Source organism: Scyliorhinus torazame, chromosome 11 (genome assembly GCF_047496885.1).
Source record: "Scyliorhinus torazame isolate Kashiwa2021f chromosome 11, sScyTor2.1, whole genome shotgun sequence".
In the NCBI taxonomy this organism is placed as follows: domain Eukaryota; kingdom Metazoa; phylum Chordata; class Chondrichthyes; order Carcharhiniformes; family Scyliorhinidae; genus Scyliorhinus; species Scyliorhinus torazame.
The window spans coordinates 180,944,158-180,964,242 of record NC_092717.1 but is presented as its reverse complement, the minus strand read 5'-3'; the positions used below and the strand labels follow the sequence as shown (position 1 = coordinate 180,964,242).

Here is a 20,085-nt window from a genome sequence, read left to right as displayed (position 1 = left end):
CTACTGTCATCATCCAAATTGAAATCCCTTCAGATGAAGCTCACCCGTTGCTTTGAGGACTTGCTGATGGAGACAAGCGTCTACTGTATGTGGGCAGCAGGCTGACACTAGCAGGACTTCCCTGCTGATCTCCGAGCCACTTGGAGATAGGTGTGCAGCGTAGCCAGTGAAGCAAGTCATTGTGCGTTGTGCCATGATGCAGTGAATTACTTCAACTTCTAGACCCTGCGCTTTTATTGTGAGAGGCAGTCCATTATTCTATTCCTATTACCAGTCAAGCTCACCACTTCTTTTGGCCAGGTCACACAGCTCCAAGTTAAGAATGTGCTGTTGCACACAAATTGGAGGGAGATTAAAATTTACAGACAGTTGCAACTATGAAGATTATTGAATTTTAGCAAGTGTCAAAGATGCCCAGCCGAGGCAATTAAGGAAATTAAATGTGTGCATGATCTGCCCCTATCTCTGAGGTTGAATGAATGTCTTTCAAATAGAAAGCCAGTCACTCAGCTCACTGACATGTGAGGGCATCTCCTGAATGGCCTTCCAGACAAAGTGAGCAAATAGGTGCATTTGCAAGGTTCACGAAGGCAGAATTGAGTGTTTGTCTGAAATTGCAATGCAAGGAGGAGGGAAAGCTTTGATCTGCAGTTTGCATCATGAAACGTTTAATTGAAAGTAGCACAGACTCCTGCTATGGAGTTCTGTTAATGGCTCAAAGTCTCACATAGCAGCAAAATGCAGAGTGAGATGAAGCGTCAAATCGCTAATGGCATGTGGGAAATAACCAGAAAAGAACAACTGCATGCGGCCTTTCCTTCGATAACTCAGCTGGTAGAGCGGAGAACAGTAGATCATTCAAACTGGCATCCTTAGGTCACTGGTTCAATTCCGGCTCGAAGGAACCTCTCCTTCCCTTTTTCAACAAAAAACATTCCAAGCGCAACTAAACACATGACACCCATTCAAACTTTTCTCTTTACATTACTCCTTTGCATATTCATCTACAGGCGCAGCAGCTCTTCTTTTCATTTTTCAAAACGCCCAGAACCTGGCTCTTTGCATTCTCTTCGGCACCTGCTGGCCACCAGGGTATTCCTTTGATTACAATGCATCCAAACTCCCAGAACACAATTCAAAGTACAAGTAGAAATCTGTCAGTCGGACACACCTCCTCACTGCCCCTGCACAGTCATCCCAGCAGCAACTTTCAGCTCGTGTCTAATTCAATCCATATCATTGCACTCTTGGCTGCTTCTGTCATCATGCGAATTGAAATCCCTTCAGATGAAGCTCACCCGTTGCTTTGAGGACTTGCCGATGGAGACAAGCGTCTACTGTATTTGGGCAGCAGGCTGACACTAGCAGGACTTCCCTGCTGATCTCCGAGCCACTTGGAGATAGGTGTGCAGCGTAGCCAGTGAAGCAAGTCATTGTGCGTTGTGCCATGATGCAGTGAATTACTTCAACTTCTAGACCCTGCGCTTTTATTGTGAGAGGCAGTCCATTATTCTATTCCTATTACCAGTCAAGCTCACATCTTCTTTTGGCCAGGTCACAGAGCTCCAAGTTAAGAATGTGCTGCTGCACACAAATTAGAGGGAGATTAAAATTTACAGACAGTTGCAACTATGAAGATTATTAAATTTTAGAAAGCGTCAAAGATGCACAGCCGTGGCATATAAGGAAATTAAATGTGTGCATGATCTGCCCCTATCTCTGAGGTTGAATGAATGTCTTCCAAATAGATAGTCTGTCACTCATCTCACTGACATGTGAGGGCATCTCCTGAATGGCCTTCCAGACAAAGTCAGCAAATAGGTGCATTTGCAAGGTTCGCTCTGGCAGAATTGAGTGTTTGTCTGAAATTGCAATGCAAGGAGGAGGGAAAGCTTTGATCTGCAGTTTGCATCATGAAACGTTTCATTGAAAGTAGCACAGACTCTTGCTATGGAGTTCTGTTAATGGCTTAAAGTCTCACATAGCAGCAACATGCAGAGTGAGATGAAGCGTCAAATCGCTAATGGCATGTGAGAAATAACCAGAAAAGAACAATTGCATGTGGCCTCTCATGCGATAGCTCAGCTGGTAGAGCGGAGGACTGTAGATCATTCAAACTGACATCCTTAGGTTGCTGGTTCAATTCCGGCTCGAAGGAAGCTCCCCTTCCCTTTTTCAACAAACAACATTCCAAGCGCAACTAAACGCATGACACCCATTCAAACTCTTCTCTTCACATTACTCCTTCGCATATTCATCTACAGGCGCAGCAGCCCTTCTTTTCATTTTTCAAAACGCCCAGAACCTGTCTCTTTGCATTCTCTTCGGCACCTGCTGGCCACCAGGGTATTCCTTTGGCTACAATGCATCCAAACTCCCAGAACACAATTCAAAGTACAAGTAGAAATCTGTCAGTCGGACACACCTCCTCACTGCCCCTGCACAGTCATCCCAGCAGCAACTTTCAGCTCATGTCTAATTCAATCCATATCATTGCACTCTTGGCTGCTTCTGACATCATCCGAATTGAAATCCCTTCAGATGAAGCTCACCCGTTGCTTTGAGGACATGCTGATGGAGACAAGCGTCTACTGTATTTGGGCAGCAGGCTGACACTAGCAGGACTTCCCTGCTGATCTCCGAGCCACTTGGAGATAGGTGTGCAGCGTAGCCAGTGAAGCAAGTCATTGTGCGTTGTGCCATGATGCAGTGAATTACATCAACTTTTAGACCCTGCGCTTTTATTGTGAGAGGCAGTCCATTATTCTATTCCTATTACCAGTCAAGCTCACCTCTTCTTTTGGCCAGGTCACAGAGCTCCAAGTTAAGAATGTGCTGCTGCACACAAATTGGAGGGAGATTAAAATTTACAGACAGTTGCAACTATGAAGATTATTGAATTTTAGAAAGCGTCAAAGATGCACAGCCGTGGCATATAAGGAAATTAAATGTGTGCATGATCTGCCCCTATCTCTGAGGTTGATTGAATGTCTTTCAAATGGAAAGTCAGTCACTCAGCTCACTGACATGTGAGGGCATCTCCTGAATGGCCTTCCAGACAAAGTCAGCAAATAGGTGCATTTGCAAGGTTCACGAAGGCAGAATTGAGTGTTTGTCTGAAATTGCAATGCAAGGAGGAGGGAAAGCTTTGATCTGCAGTTTGCATCATGAAACGTTGAATTGAAAGTAGCACAGACTCCTGCTATGGAGTTCTGTTAATGGCTCAAAGTCTCACATAGCAGCAAAGTGCAGAGTGAGATGAAGCGTCAAATCGCTAATGGCATGTGGGAAATAACCAGAAAACAACAACTGCATGTGGCCTTTCCTTCGGTAGCTCAGCTGGTAGAGCGGAGATCTGTAGATCATTCAAACTGACTTCCTTAGGTCACTGGTTCAATTCTGGCTCGAAGGAAGCTCCCCTTCCCTTTTTCAACAAAAAACATTCCAAGCGCAACTAAACACATGACACCCATTCATACTTTTCTCTTTACATTACTCCTTTGCATATTCATCTACAGGCGCAACAGCTCTTCTTTTCATTTTTCAAAACGTCCAGTACTGGCTCTTTGCATTCTCTTCGGCACCTGCTGGCCACCAGGGTATTCCTTTGACTACAATGCATCCAAACTCCCAGAACACAATTCAAAGTACAAGTAGACATCTGTCAGTCGGACACACCTCCTCATTGCCCCTGCACAGTCATCCCGGCAGCAACTTTCAGCTCGTGTCTAATTCAATCCACATCATTGCACTCTCGGCTGCTACTGTCATCATCTAAATTGAAATCCCTTCAAATGAAGCTCACCCGTTGCTTTGAGGACTTGCTGATGGAGACAAGCGTCTACTGTATGTGGGCAGCAGGCTGACACTAGCAGGACTTCCCTGCTGATCTCCGAGACACATGGAGATAGGTGTGCAGCGTATCCAGTGAAGCAAGTCATTGTGCATTGTGGCATGATGCTGTGAATTACTTCACCTTCTAGACCCTGCGCTTTTATTGTGAGAGGCAGTCCATAATTCTATTCCTATTACCAGTCAAGCTCACCTCTTCTTTTGGCCAGGTCACACAGCTCCAAGTTTATAATGTGCTGTTGCACACAAATTGGAGGGAGTTTAAAATTTACAGACAGTTGCAACTATGAAGATTATTGAATTTTAGCAAGCGTCAAAGATGCCCAGCCGAGGCAATTAAGGAAATTAAATGTGTGCATGATCTGCCCCTATCTCTGAGGTTGAATGAATGTCTTTCAAATAGAAAGTCAGTCACTCAGCTCACTGACATCTAAGGGGATCTCCTGAATGGCCTTCCAGACAAAGTCAGCAAATAGGTGCATTTGCAAGGTTCGCTAAGGCAGAATTGAGTGTTTGTCTGAAATTGCAATGCAAGGAGGAGGGAAAGCTTTGATCTGCAGTTTGCATCATGAAACGTTGAATTGAAAGTAGCACACACTCTTGCTATGGAGTTCTGTTAATGGCTCAAAGTCTCACATAGCAGCAACATGCAGAGTGAGATGAAGCGTCAAATCGCTAATGGCATGTGAGAAATAACCAGAAAAGAACGACTGCATGCGGCCTTTTCTTCGATAACTCAGCTGGTAGAGCGGAGGACTGTAGATCATTCAAACTGATATCCTTAGGTCGCTGGTTCAATTCCGGCTTGAAGGAAGCTCCCCTTCCCTTTTTCAACAAACAACATTCCAAGCGCAACTAAACGCATGACACCCATTCAAACTCTTCTCTTTACATTACTCCTTCGCATATTCATCTACAGGTGCAGCAGCCCTTCTTTTCATTTTTCAAAACGCCCAGAACCTGGATCTTTGCATTCTCTTCGCCACCTGCTGGCCACCAGGGTATTCCTTTCACTACAATGCATCCAAACTCCCAGAACACAATTCAAAGTACAAGTAGACATCTGTCAGTCGGACACACCTCCTCATTGCCCCTGCACATTCATCCCAGCAGCAACTTTCAGCTCGTGTCTAATTCAATCCACATCATTGCACTGTCGGCTGCTACTGTCATCATCTAAATTGAAATCCCTTCAAATGAAGCTCACCCGTTGCATTGAGGACTTGCTGATGGAGACAAGCATCTACTGTATGTGGGCAGCAGGCTGACACTAGCAGGACTTCCCTGCTGATCTCCGAGACACATGGAGATAGGTGTGCAGCGTATCCAGTGAAGCAAGTCATTGTGCGTTGTGCCATGATGCTGTGAATTACTTCACCTTCTAGACCCTGCGCTTTTATTGTGAGAGGCAGTCCATAATTCTATTCCTATTACCAGTCAAGCTCACCACTTCTTTTGGCCAGGTCACACAGCTCCAAGTTAAGAATGTGCTGCTGCACACAAATTGGAGGGAGATTAAAATTTACAGACAGTTGCAACTATGAAGATTATTGAATTTTAAAAAGCGTCAAAGATGCACAGCCGTGGCATATAAGGAAATTAAATGTGTGCATGATCTGCCCCTATCTCTGAGGTTGTCTTTCAAATAGAAAGTCAGTCACTCAGCTCACTGACATGTGAGGGCATCTCCTGAATGGCCTTCCAGACAAAGTCAGCAAATAGGTGCATTTGCAAGGTTCGCTAAGGCAGAATTGAGTGTTTGTCTGAAATTGCAATGCAAGGAGGAGGGAAAGCTTTGATCTGCAGTTTGCATCATGAAACGTTGAATTGAAAGTAGCACAGACTCTTGCTATGGAGTTCTGTTAATGGCTCAAAGTCTCACATAGCAGCAACATGCAGAGTGAGATGAAGCGTCAAATCGCTAATGGCATGTGAGAAATAACCAGAAAAGAACGACTGCATGTGGCCTCTCCTTCGATACCTCAGCTGGTAGAGCGGAGGACTGTAGATCATTCAAACTGACATCCTTAGGTCGCTGGTTCAATTCCGGCTCGAAGGAAGCTCATCTTCCCTTTTTCAACAAACAACATTCCATGCGCAACTAAACGCATGACACCCATTCAAACTCTTCTCTTTACATTACTCCTTTGCATATTCATCTACAGGCGCAGCAGCTCTTCTTTTCATTTTTCAAAACGCCCAGAACCTGGATCTTTGCATTCTCTTCGGCACCTGCTGGCCACCAGGGTATTCCTTTCACTACAATGCATCCAAACTCCCAGAACACAATTCAAAGTACAAGTAGACATCTGTCAGTCGGACACACCTCCTCATTGCCCCTGCACAGTCATCCCAGCAGCAACTTTCAGCTCGTGTCTAATTCTATCCACATCATTGCACTCTCGGCTGCTACAGTCATCATCTAAATTGAAATCCCTTCAAATGAAGCTCACCCGTTGCTTTGAGGACTTGCTGATGGAGACAAGCGTCTACTGTATGTGGGCAGCAGGCTGACACTAGCAGGACTTCCCTGCTGATCTCCGAGACACATGGAGATAGGTGTGCAGCGTATCCAGTGAAGCAAGTCATTGTACGTTGTGCCATGATGCATTGAATTACTTCACCTTCTAGACCCTGCGCTTTTATTGTGAGAGGCAGTCCATAATTCTATTCCTATTACCAGTCAAGCTCACCTCTTCTTTTGGCCAGGTCACAGAGCTCCAAGTTAAGAATGTGCTGCTGCACACAAATTGGAGGGAGATTAAAATTTACAGACAGTGGCAACTATGAAGATTATTGAATTTTAGCAAGCGTCAAAGATGCACAGCCGAGGCAATTAAGGAAATTAAATGTGTGCATGATCTGCCCCTATCTCTGAGGTTGAATGAATGTCTTTCAAATAGAAAGTCAGTCACTCAGCTCACTGACAACTAAGGGGATCTCCTGAATGGCCTTCCAGACAAAGTCAGCAAATAGGTGCATTTGCAAGGTTCGCTAAGGCAGAATTGAGTGTTTGTCTGAAATTGCAATGCAAGGAGGAGGGAAAGCTTTGATCTGCAGTTTGCATCATGAAACGTTTAATTGAAAGTAGCACAGACTCCAGCTATGGAGTTCTGTTAATGGCTCAAAGTCCACATAGCAGCAACATGCAGAGTGAGATGAAGCGTCAAATCGCTAATGGCATGTGGGAAATAACCAGAAAAGAACGACTGCATGCGGCCTCTCCTTCGATAGCTCAGCTGGTAGAGCGGTGGACTGTGGATTATTCAAACTGATATCCCTATGTCACTGGTTCAATTCCGGCTCGAAGGAACCTCCCCTTCCCTTTTTCAACAAAAAACATTCCAAGCGCAACTAAACACATGACACCCGTTCAAACTTTTCTCTTTACATTACTCCTTTGCATATTCATCTACAGGCGCAGCAGCTCTTCTTTTCATTTTTCAAAACGTCCAGTACATGGCTCTTTGCATTCTCTTCGGCACCTGCTGGCCACCAGGGTATTCCTTTGACTACAATGCATCCAAACTCCCAGAACACAATTCAAAGTACAAGTAGACATCTGTCAGTCGGATACACCAGCTCACTGCCCCTGCACAGTCATCCCAGCAGCAACTTTCAGCTCGTGTCTAATTCAATCCACATCATTGCACTCTTGGCTGCTTCTGTCATCATCCGAATTGAAATCCCTTCAGATGAAGCTCACCCGTTGCTTTGAGGACTTGCTGATGGAGACAAGCGTCTACTGTATTTGGGCAGCAGGCTGACACTAGCAGGACTTCCCTGCTGATCTCCGAGCCACTTGGAGATAGGTGTGCAACGTAGCCAGTGAAGCAAGTCATTGTGCGTTGTGCCATGATGCAGTGAATTACTCCAACTTCTAGACCCTGCGCTTTTATTGTGAGAGGCAGTCCATTATTCTATTCCTATTACCAGTCAAGCTCATCTCTTCTTTTGGCCAGGTCACACAGCTCCAAGTTTATAATGTGCTGTTGCACACAAATTGGAGGGAGTTTAAAATTTACAGACAGTTGCAACTATGAAGATTATTGAATTTTAGCAAGCGTCAAAGATGCCCAGCCGAGGCAATTAAGGAAATTAAATGTGTGCATGATCTGCCCCTATCTCTGAGGTTGAATGAATGTCTTTCAAATAGAAAGCCAGTCACTCAGCTCACTGACATGTGCGGGCATCTCCTGAATGGCCTTCCAGACAAAGTGAGCAAATAGGTGCATTTGCAAGGTTCACGAAGGCAGTATTGAGTGTTTGTCTGAAATTGCAATGCAAGGAGGAGGGAAAGCTTTGATCTGCAGTTTGCATCATGAAACGTTTAATTGAAAGTAGCACAGACTCCTGCTATGGAGTTCTGTTAATGGCTCAAAGTCTCACATAGCAGCAAAATGCAGAGTGAGATGAAGCGTCAAATCGCTAATGGCATGTGGGAAATAACCAGAAAAGAACAACTGCATGCGGCCTTTCCTTCGATAACTCAGCTGGTAGAGCGGAGAACTGTAGATCATTCAAACTGGCTTCCTTAGGTCACTGGTTCAATTCTGGCTCGAAGGAAGCTCCCCTTCCCTTTTTCAACAAAAAACATTCCAAGCGCAACTAAACACATGACACCCATTCAAACTTTTCTCTTTACATTACTCCTTTGCATATTCATCTACAGGCGCAGCAGCTCTTCTTTTCATTTTTCAAAACGTCCAGTACCTGGCTCTTTGCATTCTCTTCGGCACCTGCTATCCACCAGGGTACTCCTTTGACTACAATGCATCCAAACTCCCAGAACACAATTCAAAGTACAAGTAGACATCTGTCAGTCGGATACACCAGCTCACTGCCCCTGCACAGTCATCCCAGCAGCAACTTTCAGCTCGTGTCTAATTCAATCCATATCATTGCACTCTTGGCTGCTTCTGTCATCATCCGAATTGAAATCCCTTCAGATGAAGCTCACCCGTTGCTTTGAGGACTTGCTGATGGAGACAAGCGTCTACTGTATTTGGGCAGCAGGCTGACACTAGCAGGACTTCCCTGCTGATCTCCGAGACACTTGGAGATAGGTGTGCAGCGTAGCCAGTGAAGCAAGTCATTGTGCGTTGTGCCATGATGCAGTGAATTACTTCAACTTCTAGACCCTGTGCTTTTATTGTGAGAGGCAGTCTATTATTCTATTCCTATTACCAGTCAAGCTCACCACTTCTTTTGGCCAAGTCACAGAGCTCCAAGTTAAGAATGTGCTGCTGCACACAAATTGGAGGGAGATTAAAATTTACAGACAGTTGCAACTATGAAGATTATTGAATTTTAGAAAGCGTCAAAGATGCACAGCCGTGGCATATAAGGAAATTAAATGTGTGCATGATCTGCCCCTATCTCTGAGGTTGAATGAATGTCTTTCAAATAGAAAGTCAGTCACTCAGCTCACTGACATTTGAGGGCATCTCCTGAATGGCCTTCCAGACAAAGTCAGCAAATAGGTGCATTTGCAAGGTTCGCTATGGCAGAATTGAGTGTTTGTCTGAAATTGCAATGCAAGGAGGAGGGAAAGCTTTGATCTGCAGTTTGCATCATGAAACGTTGAATTGAAAGTAGCACAGACTCTTGCTATGGAGTTCTGTTAATGGCTCAAAGTCTCACATAGCAGCAACATGCAGAGTGAGATGAAGCGTCAAATCGATAATGGCATGTGAGAAATAACCAGAAAAGAACAACTGCATGTGGCCTCTCCTTCGATAGCTCAGCTGGTGGAGCGGAGGACTGTAGATCATTTAAACTGACATCCTTAGGTCGCTGGTTCAATTCTGGCTCGAAAGAAGCTCCCCTTCCCTTTTTCAACAAACAACATTCCAAGCGCAACTAAACGCATGACACCCATTCAAACTCTTCTCTTTACATTACTCCTTCGCATATTCATCTACAGGTGCAGCAGCCCTTCTTTTCATTTTTCAAAACGCCCAGAACCTGGATCTTTGCATTCTCTTTGGCACCTGCTGGCCACCAGGGTATTCCTTTGACTACAATGCATCCAAACTCCCAGAACACAATTCAAAGTACAAGTAGACTTCTGTCAGTCGGACACACCTCCTCATTGCCCCTGCACAGTCATCCAAGCAGCAACTTTCAGCTCGTGTCTAATTCAATCCACATCATTGCACTCTTGGCTGCTACTGTCATCATCCAAATTGAAATCCCTTCAGATGAAGCTCACCCGTTGCTTTGAGGACTTGCTGATGGAGACAAGCGTCTACTGTATGTGGGCAGCAGGCTGACACTCGCAGGACTTCCCTGCTGATCTCCGAGCCACTTGGAGATAGGTGTGCAACGTAGCCAGTGAAGCAAGTCATTGTGCGTTGTGCCATGATGCAGTGAATTACTTCAACTTCGAGACCCTGCGCTTTTATTGTGAGAGGCAGTCCATTATTCTATTCCTATTACCAGTCAAGCTCATCTCTTCCTTTGGCCAGGTCACACAGCTCCAAGTTTATAATGTGCTGTTGCACACAAATTGGAGGGAGTTTAAAATTTACAGACAGTTGCAACTATGAAGATTATTGAATTTTAGCAAGCGTCAAAGATGCCCAGCCGAGGCAATTAAGGAAATTAAATGTGTGCATGATCTGCCCCTATCTCTGAGGTTGAATGAATGTCTTTCAAATAGAAAGCCAGTCACTCAGCTCACTGACATGTGAGGGCATCTCCTGAATGGCCTTCCAGACAAAGTGAGCAAATAGGTGCATTTGCAAGGTTCACGAAGGCAGAATTGAGTGTTTGTCTGAAATTGCAATGCAAGGAGGAGGGAAAGCTTTGATCTGCAGTTTGCATCATGAAACGTTTAATTGAAAGTAGCACAGACTCCTGCTATGGAGTTCTGTTAATGGCTCAAAGTCTCACATAGCAGCAAAATGCAGAGTGAGATGAAGCGTCAAATCGCTAATGGCATGTGGGAAATAACCAGAAAAGAACAACTGCATGCGGCCTTTCCTTCGATAACTCAGCTGGTAGAGCGGAGAACTGTAGATCATTCAAACTGGCTTCCTTAGGTCACTGGTTCAATTCTGGCTCGAAGGAAGCTCCCCTTCCCTTTTTCAACAAATAACATTCCAAGCGCAACTAAACACATGACACCCATTCAAACTTTTCTCTTTACATTACTCCTTTGCATATTCATCTACAGGCGCAGCAGCTCTTCTTTTCATTTTTCAAAACGTCCAGTACCTGGCTCTTTGCATTCTCTTCGGCACCTGCTGGCCACCAGGGTATTCCTTTGACTACAATGCATCCAAACTCCCAGAACACAATTCAAAGTACAAGTAGACATCTGTCAGTCGGATACACCAGCTCACTGCCCCTGCACAGTCATCCCAGCAGCAACTTTCAGCTCGTGTCTAATTCAATCCATATCATTGCACTCTTGGCTGCTTCTGTCATCATCCGAATTGAAATCCCTTCAGATGAAGCTCACCCGTTGCTTTGAGGACTTGCTTATGGAGACAAGCGTCTACTGTATTTGGGCAGCAGGCTGACACTAGCAGGACTTGCCTGCTGATCTCCGTGCCACTTGGAGATAGGTGTGCAGCGTAGCCAGTGAAGCAAGTCATTGTGCGTTGTGCCATGATGCAGTGAATTACTTCAACTTCTAGACCCTGCGCTTTTATTGTGAGAGGCAGTCCATTATTCTATTCCTATTACCAGTCAAGCTCACCTCTTCTTTTGGCCAGGTCACAGAGCTCCAAGTTAAGAATGTGCTGCTGCACACAAATTGGAGGGAGATTAAAATTTACAGACAGTTGCAACTATGAAGATTATTGAATTTTAGAAAGCGTCAAAGATGCACAGCCGTGGCATATAAGGAAATTAAATGTGTGCATGATCTGCCCCTATCTCTGAGGTTGAATGAATGTCTTTCAAATAGAAAGTCAGTCACTCATCTCACTGACATGTGAGGGCATCTCCTGAATGGCCTTCCAGACAAAGTCAGCAAATAAGTGCATTTGCAAGGTTCGCGAACGCAGAATTGAGTGTTTGTCTGAAATTGCAATGCAAGGAGGAGGGAAAGCTTTGATCTGCAGTTTGCATCATGAAACGTTTCATTGAAAGTAGCACAGACTCTTGCTATGGAGTTCTGTTCATGGCTCAAAGTCTCACATAGCAGCAACATGCAGAGTGAGATGAAGCGTCAAATCGCTAATGGCATTTGAGAAATAACCAGAAAAGAACGACTGCATGTGGCCTCTCCTTCGATAGCTCAGCTGGTCGAGCGGAGGACTGTAGATCATTCAAGCTGACGTCCTTAGGTCGCTCGTTCAATTCCGGCTCGAAGGAGCCTCCCTTTTTCAACAAACAACATTCTAAGCGCAACTAAACGCATGACACCCATTCAAACTCTTCTCTTTACATTACTCCTTCGCATATTCATCTACAGGTGCAGCAGCCCTTCTTTTCATTTTTCAAAACGCCCAGAACCTGGATCTTTGCATTCTCTTCGGCACCTGCTGGCCACCAGGGTATTCCTTTGACTACAATGCATCCAAACTACCAGAACACAATTCAAAGTACAAGTAGACATCTGTCAGTCGGACACACCTCCTCATTGCCCCTGCACAGTCATCCCAGCAGCAACTTTCAGCTCGTGTCTAATTCAATCCACATCATTGCACTCTCGGCTGCTACTGTCATCATCTAAATTGAAATCCCTTCAGATGAAGTTCACCCGTTGCTTTGAGGACTTGCTGATGGAGACAAGCGTCTACTGTATGTGAGCAGCAGGCTGACACTAGCAGGACTTCCCTGCTGATCTCCGAGACACATGGAGATAGGTGTGCAACGTAGCCAGTGAAGCAAGTCATTGTGCGTTGTGCCACGATGCAGTGAATTACTTCAACTTCTAGACCCTGCGCTTTTATTGGGAGAGGCAGTCCATTATTCTATTCCTATTACCAGTCAAGCTCATCTCTTCTTTTGGCCAGGTCACACAGCTCCAAGTTTATAATGTGCTGTTGCACACAAATTGGAGGGAGTTTAAAATTTACAGACAGTTGCAACTATGAAGATTATTGAATTTTAGCAAGTGTCAAAGATGCCCAGCCGAGGCAATTAAGGAAATTAAATGTGTGCATGATCTGCCCCTATCTCTGAGGTTGAATGAATGTCTTTCAAATAGAAAGCCAGTCACTCAGCTCACTGACATGTGAGGGCATCTCCTGAATGGCCTTCCAGACAAAGTGAGCAAATAGGTGCATTTGCAAGGTTCACGAAGGCAGAATTGAGTGTTTGTCTTAAATTGCAATGCAAGGAGGAGGGAAAGCTTTGATCTGCAGTTTGCATCATGAAACGTTTAATTGAAAGTAGCACAGACTCCTGCTATGGAGTTCTGTTAATGGCTCAAAGTCTCACATAGCAGCAAAATGCAGAGTGAGATGAAGCGTCAAATCGCTAATGGCATGTGGGAAATAACCAGAAAAGAACAACTGCATGCGACCTTTCCTTCGATAACTCAGCTGGTAGAGCGGAGAACTGTAGATCATTCAAACTGGCTTCCTTAGGTCACTGGTTCAATTCTGGCTCGAAGGAAGCTCCCCTTCCCTTTTTCAACAAAAAACATTCCAAGCGCAACTAAACGCATGACACCCATTCAAACTCTTCTCTTTACATTACTCCTTCGCATATTCATCTACAGGTGCAGCAGCCCTTCTTTTCATTTTTCAAAACGCCCAGAACCTGGATCTTTGCATTCTCTTCGGCACCTGCTGGCCACCAGGGTATTCCTTTGACTACAATGCATCCAAACTCCCATAACACAATTCAAAGTACAAGTAGACTTCTGTCAGTCGGACACACCTCCTCATTGCCCCTGCACAGTCATCCCAGCAGCAACTTTCAGCTCGTGTCTAATTCAATCCACATCATTGCACTCTTGGCTGCTACTGTCATCATCCAAATTGAAATCCCTTCAGATGAAGCTCACCCGTTGCTTTGAGGACTTGCTGATGGAGACAAGCGTCTACTGTATGTGGGCAGCAGGCTGACACTAGCAGGACTTCCCTGCTGATCTCCGAGCCACTTGGAGATAGGTGTGCAGCGTAGCCAGTGAAGCAAGTCATTGTGCGTTGTGCCATGATGCAGTGAATTACTTCAACTTCTAGACCCTGCGCTTTTATTGTGAGAGGCAGTCCATTATTCTATTCCTATTACCAGTCAAGCTCACCACTTCTTTTGGCCAGGTCACACAGCTCCAAGTTAAGAATGTGCTGTTGCACACAAATTGGAGGGAGATTAAAATTTACAGACAGTTGCAACTATGAAGATTATTGAATTTTAGCAAGTGTCAAAGATGCCCAGCCGAGGCAATTAAGGAAATTAAATGTGTGCACGATCTGCCCCTATCTCTGAGGTTGAATGAATGTCTTTCAAATAGAAAGCCAGTCACTCAGCTCACTGACATGTGAGGGCATCTCCTGAATGGCCTTCCAGACAAAGTGAGCAAATAGGTGCATTTGCAAGGTTCACGAAGGCAGAATTGAGTGTTTGTCTGAAATTGCAATGCAAGGAGGAGGGAAAGCTTTGATCTGCAGTTTGCATCATGAAACGTTGAATTGAAAGTAGCACAGACTCCTGCTATGGAGTTCTGTTAATGGCTCAAAGTCTCACATAGCAGCAAAATGCAGAGTGAGATGAAGCGTCAAATCGCTAATGGCATGTGGGAAATAACCAGAAAAGAACAACTGCATGCGGCCTTTCCTTCGATAACTCAGCTGGTAGAGCGGAGAACAGTAGATCATTCAAACTGGCATCCTTAGGTCACTGGTTCAATTCCGGCTCGAAGGAACCTCTCCTTCCCTTTTTCAACAAAAAACATTCCAAGCGCAACTAAACACATGACACCCATTCAAACTTTTCTCTTTACATTACTCCTTTGCATATTCATCTACAGGCGCAGCAGCTCTTCTTTTCATTTTTCAAAACGCCCAGAACCTGGCTCTTTGCATTCTCTTCGGCACCTGCTGACCACCAGGGCATTCCTTTCACTACAATGCATCCAAACTCCCAGAACACAATTCAAAGTACAAGTAGACATCTGTCAGTCGGACACACCTCCTCATTGCCCCTGCACAGTCATCCCAGCAGCAACTTTCAGCTCGTGTCTAATTCAATCCATATCATTGCACTCTTGGCTGCTTCTGTCATCATCCGAATTGAAATCCCTTCAGATGAAGCTCACCCGTTGCTTTGAGGACTTGCTGATGGAGACAAGCGTCTACTGTATTTGGGCAGCAGGCTGACACTAGCAGGACTTCCCTGCTGATCTCCGAGCCACTTGGAGATAGGTGTGCAGCGTAGCCAGTGAAGCAAGTCATTGTGCGTTGTGCCATGATGCAGTGAATTACTTCAACTTCTAGACCCTGCGCTTTTATTGTGAGAGGCAGTCCATTATTCTATTCCTATTACCAGTCAAGCTCACCTCTTCTTTTGGCCAGGTCACAGAGCTCCAAGTTAAGAATGTGCTGCTGCACACAAATTGGAGGGAGATTAAAATTTACAGACAGTTGCAACTATGAAGATTATTGAATTTTAGAAAGCGTCAAAGATGCACAGCCGTGGCATATAAGGAAATTAAATGTGTGCATGATCTGCCCCTATCTCTGAGGTTGAATGAATGTCTTTCAAATAGAAAGTCAGTCACTCATCTCACTGACATGTGAGGGCATCTCCTGAATGGCCTTCCAGACAAAGTCAGCAAATAGGTGCATTTGCAAGGTTCGCGAACGCAGAATTGAGTGTTTGTCTGAAATTGCAATGCAAGGAGGAGGGAAAGCTTTGATCTGCAGTTTGCATCATGAAACGTTGAATTGAAAGTAGCACAGACTCTTGCTATGGAGTTCTGTTAATGGCTCAAAGTCTCACATAGCAGCAACATGCAGAGTGAGATGAAGCGTCCAATCGCTAATGGCATTTGAGAAATAACCAGAAAAGAACGACTGCATGTGGCCTCTCCTTCGATAGCTCAGCTGGTAGAGCGGAGGACTGTAGATCATTCAAACTGACATCCTTAGGTCGCTGGTTCAATTCCGGCTCGAAGGAACCTCCCTTTTTCAACAAACAACATTCCAAGCGCAACTAAACACATGACACCCATTCAAACTTTTCTCTTTACATTACTCCTTTGCATATTCATCTACAGACGCAGCAGCTCTTCTTTTCATTTTTCAAAACGTCCAGTACCTGGCTCTTTGCATTCTCTTCGGCACCTGCTGGCCACCAGGGTATTGCTTTGACTACAATGCATCCAAACTCCCAGAACACAATTCAAAGTACAAGTAGACATCTGTCAGTCGGATACACCAGCTCACTGCCCCTGCACAGTCATCCCAGCAGCAACTTTCAGCTCGTGTCTAATTCAATCCATATCATTGCACTCTTGACTGCTTCTGTCATCAGGCGAATTGAAATCCCTTCAGATGAAGCTCACCCGTTGCTTTGAGGACTTGCTGATGGAGACAAGCGTCTAATGTATTTGGGCAGCAGGCTGACACTAGCAGGACTTCCCTGCTGATCTCCGAGCCACTTGGAGATAGGTGTGCAGCGTAGCCAGTGAAGCAAGTCATTGTGCGTTGTGCCATGATGCAGTGAATTACTTCAACTTCTAGACCCTGAGCTTTTATTGTGAGAGGCAGTCCATTATTCTATTCCTATTACCAGTCAAGCTCACCTCTTCTTTTGGCCAGGTCACAGAGCTCCAAGTTAAGAATGTGCTGCTGCACACAAATTGGAGGGAGATTAAAATTTACAGACAGTTGCAACTATGAAGATTATTGAATTTTAGAAAGCGTCAAAGATGCACAGCCGTGGCATATAAGGAAATTAAATGTGTGCATGATCTGCCCCTATCTCCGAGGTTGAATGAATGTCTTTCAAATAGAAAGTCAGTCACTCATCTCACTGACATGTGAGGGCATCTCCTGAATGGCCTTCCAGACAAAGTCAGCAAATAGGTGCATTTGCAAGGTTCGCGAACGCAGAATTGAGTGTTTGTCTGAAATTGCAATGCAAGGAGGAGGGAAAGCTTTGATCTGCAGTTTGCATCATGAAACGTTGAATTGAAAGTAGCACAGACTCTTGCTATGGAGTTCTGTTAATGGCTCAAAGTCTCACATAGCAGCAACATGCAGAGTGAGATGAAGCGTCAAATCGCTAATGGCATGTGAGAAATAACCAGAAAAGAACGACTGCACGTGGCCTCTCCTTCGATAGCTCAGCTGGTAGAGCGGAGGACTGTAGATCATTCAAACTGACATCCTTAGGTCGCTGGTTCAATTCCGGCTCGAAGGAACCTCTCCTTCCCTTTTTTCAACAAACAACATTCCAAGCGCAACAAAACGCTTGACACCCATTCAAACTCTTCTCTTTACATTACCCCTTTGCATATTCATCTACAGGTGCAGCAGCCCTTCTTTTCATTTTTCAAAACGCCCAGAACCTGGATCTTTGCATTCTCTTCGGCACCTGCTGGCCACCAGGGTATTCCTTTGACTACAATGCATCCAAACTCCCAGAACACAATTCAAAGTACAAGTAGACTTCTGTCAGTCGGACACACCTCCTCATTGCCCCTGCACAGTCATCCCAGCAGCAACTTTCAGCTCGTGTCTAATTCAATCCACATCATTGCACTCTCGGCTGCTACTGTCATCATCCAAATTGAAATCCCTTCAGAGGAAGCTCACCCGTTGCTTTGAAGACTTGCTGATGGAGACAAGCGTCTACTGTATGTGGGCAGCAGGCTGACACTAGCAGGACTTCCCTGCTGATCTCCGAGACACTTGGAGATAGGTGTGCAGCGTAGCCAGTGAAGCAAGTCATTGTGCGTTGTGCCATGATGCAGTGAATTACTTCACCTTCTAGACCCTGCGCTTTTATTGTGAGAGGCAGTCCATAATTCTATTCCTATTACCAGTCAAGCTCACCACTTCTTTTGGCCAGGTCACACAACTCCAAGTTAAGAATGTGCTGTTGCACACAAATTGGAGGAAGATTAAAATTTACAGACAGTTGCAACTATGAAGATTATTGAATTTTAGCAAGTGTCAAAGATGCACAGCCGAGGCAATTAAGGAAATTAAATGTGTGCATGATCTGCCCCTATCTCTGAGGTTGAATGAATGTCTTTCAAATAGAAAGTCAGTCACTCAGCTCTCTGACAACGAAGGGGATCTCCTGAATGGCCTTCCAGACAAAGTCAGCAAATAGGTGCATTTGCAAGGTTCGCTAAGGCAGATTTGAGTGTTTGTCTCAAATTGCAATGCAAGGAGGAGGGAAAGCTTTGATCTGCAGTTTGCATCATGAAACGTTTAATTGAAAGTAGCACAGACTCCTGCTATGGAGTTCTGTTAATGGCTCAAAGTCTCACATAGCAGCAACATGCAGAGTGAGATGAAGCGGCAAATCGCTAATGGCATGTGGGAAATAACCAGAAAAGAACGACTGCATGCGGCCTCTCCTTCGATAGCTCAGCTGGTAGAGCGGAGGACTGTAGATCATTCAAACTGACTTCCTTAGGTCACTGGTTCAATTCTGGCTCGAAGGAAGCTCCCCTTCCCTTTTTCAACAAAAAACATTCCAAGCGCAACTAAACACATGACACCCATTCAAACTTTTTTCTTTACATTACTCCTTTGCATATTCATCTACAGACGCAGCAGCTCTTCTTTTCATTTTTCAAAACGTCCAGTACCTGGCTCTTTGCATTCTCTTCGGCACCTGCTGGCCACCAGGGTATTGCTTTGACTACAATGCATCCAAACTCCCAGAACACAATTCAAAGTACAAGTAGACATCTGTCAGTCGGATACACCAGCTCACTGCTGCTGCACAGTCATCCCAGCAGCAACTTTCAGCTCGTGTCTAATTCAATCCATATCATTGCACTCTTGACTGCTTCTGTCATCAGGCGAATTGAAATCCCTTCAGATGAAGCTCACCCGTTGCTTTGAGGACTTGCTGATGGAGACAAGCGTCTACTGTATTTGGGCAGCAGGCTGACACTAGCAGGACTTCCCTGCTGATCTCCGAGCCACTTGGAGATAGGTGTGCAGCGTAGCCAGTGAAGCAAGTCATTGTGCGTTGTGCCATGATGCAGTGAATTACTTCAACTTCTAGACCCTGAGCTTTTATTGTGAGAGGCAGTCCATTATTCTATTCCTATTACCAGTCAAGCTCACCTCTTCTTTTGGCCAGGTCACAGAGCTCCAAGTTAAGAATGTGCTGCTGCACACAAATTGGAGGGAGATTAAAATTTACAGACAGTTGCAACTATGAAGATTATTGAATTTTAGAAAGCGTCAAAGATGCACAGCCGTGGCATATAAGTAAATTAAATGTGTGCATGATCTGCCCCTATCTCTGAGGTTGAATGAATGTCTTTCAAATAGAAAGTCAGTCACTCATCTCACTGACATGTGAGGGCATCTCCTGAATGGCCTTCCAGACAAAGTCAGCAAATAGGTGCATTTGCAAGGTTCGCGAAGGCAGAATTGAGTGTTTGTCTGAAATTGCAATGCAAGGAGGAGGGAAAGCTTTGATCTGCAGTTTGCATCATGAAACGTTGAATTGAAAGTAGCACAGACTCTTGCTATGGAGTTCTGTTAATGGCTCAAAGTCTCACATAGCAGCAACATGCAGAGTGAGATGAAGCGTCAAATCGCGAATGGCATGTGAGAAATAACCAGAAAAGAACGACTGCATGTGGCCTCTCCTTCGATAGCTCAGCTGGTAGAGCGGAGGGCTGTAGATCATTCAAACTGACTTCCTTAGGTCACTGGTTCAATTCTGGCTCGAAGGAAGCTCCCCTTCCCTTTTTCAACAAAAAACATTCCAAGCGCAACTAAACACATGACACCCATTCAAACTTTTCTCTTTACATTACTCCTTTGCATATTCATCTACAGGCGCAGCAGCTCTTCTTTTCATTTTTCAAAACGTCCAGTACCTGGCTCTTTGCATTCTCTTCGGCACCTGCTGGCCACCAGGGTATTGCTTTGACTACAATGCATCCAAACTCCCAGAACACAATTCAAAGTACAAGTAGACATCTGTCAGTCGGATACACCAGCTCACTGCCCCTGCACAGTCATCCCAGCAGCAACTTTCAGCTCGTGTCTAATTCAATCCATATCATTGCACTCTTGACTGATTCTGTCATCAGGCGAATTGAAATCCCTTCAGATGAAGCTC

General features: G+C 44.9%; 7 non-coding genes across 7 annotated transcripts; all 7 read left to right on the top strand.

Annotated features, from left to right (window-relative positions):
* Positions 1-2,065: 2,065 nt before the first annotated feature.
* trnay-gua (transfer RNA tyrosine (anticodon GUA)) lies at positions 2,066-2,158 on the top strand. Its single transcript is given in 2 exon segments — positions 2,066-2,107; positions 2,123-2,158. It is a non-coding gene; the product is annotated as a tRNA-Tyr (tRNA).
* Positions 2,159-4,577: 2,419 nt separating this feature from the next.
* Positions 4,578-4,666, top strand: trnay-gua (transfer RNA tyrosine (anticodon GUA)). The gene is given in 2 exon segments: positions 4,578-4,614; positions 4,630-4,666. It is a non-coding gene; the product is annotated as a tRNA-Tyr (tRNA).
* Positions 4,667-5,823: 1,157 nt separating this feature from the next.
* On the top strand, positions 5,824-5,911 carry trnay-gua (transfer RNA tyrosine (anticodon GUA)). Its single transcript is given in 2 exon segments — positions 5,824-5,860; positions 5,876-5,911. It is a non-coding gene; the product is annotated as a tRNA-Tyr (tRNA).
* A 1,165-nt stretch (positions 5,912-7,076) lies between these two features.
* On the top strand, positions 7,077-7,164 carry trnah-gug (transfer RNA histidin (anticodon GUG)). Its single transcript is given in 2 exon segments — positions 7,077-7,113; positions 7,129-7,164. It is a non-coding gene; the product is annotated as a tRNA-His (tRNA).
* An 8,684-nt stretch (positions 7,165-15,848) lies between these two features.
* trnay-gua (transfer RNA tyrosine (anticodon GUA)) lies at positions 15,849-15,936 on the top strand. Its single transcript is given in 2 exon segments — positions 15,849-15,885; positions 15,901-15,936. It is a non-coding gene; the product is annotated as a tRNA-Tyr (tRNA).
* Positions 15,937-17,096: 1,160 nt separating this feature from the next.
* Positions 17,097-17,184, top strand: trnay-gua (transfer RNA tyrosine (anticodon GUA)). The gene is given in 2 exon segments: positions 17,097-17,133; positions 17,149-17,184. It is a non-coding gene; the product is annotated as a tRNA-Tyr (tRNA).
* A 1,167-nt stretch (positions 17,185-18,351) lies between these two features.
* Positions 18,352-18,439, top strand: trnay-gua (transfer RNA tyrosine (anticodon GUA)). Its single transcript is given in 2 exon segments — positions 18,352-18,388; positions 18,404-18,439. It is a non-coding gene; the product is annotated as a tRNA-Tyr (tRNA).
* Positions 18,440-20,085: the final 1,646 nt, after the last annotated feature.